Here is a 443-nt window from a genome sequence, read left to right as displayed (position 1 = left end):
TCCTATAGAAGAGGTGTATTAGAAATATAGAATGTAGAGTAACAAGAACAGGAAGTTCAGCTCAATGCTCAGTTTAGGTAACAGACTTTGGCAGACGGACAAATAAATCAGAAACCTTTATTTACCTTTGTAAACATGAACAACTTTAAAGGATAAATAAACCGTTATTTGAGTTACTTACTATTGTCAATGTGTAGCTTTGGTTGACAATAAAGTATCATGAATGTTAGTCAACACATCATTAAAGATCCTATTTATGTTTATAGGATCAGCATTATTAAGGGAAGAAAACAGACACACCGCCACTACAGCATTTTCTGTTAAATGAATTAATAAATCCAGAACATTATAAATCGATCATCTTTTTGAATAAAAGATAAAAGAAAACATGCACACATGAAAGTTTCGTTCCTAGTAATTACATACCCCCCCCCCCCCCCCCC

At 33.6% G+C, this 443-nt stretch overlaps 1 protein-coding gene across 1 annotated transcript in view; it reads right to left on the bottom strand.

The window, feature by feature from the left end:
* LOC105178851 overlaps positions 1 to 443 on the bottom strand; it is a gene marked incomplete in the record, with an annotated part of 41,017 nt that overhangs the window by 6,201 nt on the left and 34,373 nt on the right.

This window comes from Sesamum indicum, unplaced genomic scaffold (assembly GCF_000512975.1).
Source record: "Sesamum indicum cultivar Zhongzhi No. 13 unplaced genomic scaffold, S_indicum_v1.0 scaffold00109, whole genome shotgun sequence".
In the NCBI taxonomy this organism is placed as follows: domain Eukaryota; kingdom Viridiplantae; phylum Streptophyta; class Magnoliopsida; order Lamiales; family Pedaliaceae; genus Sesamum; species Sesamum indicum.
This window is presented reverse-complemented; position numbering and strand designations above follow the sequence as displayed.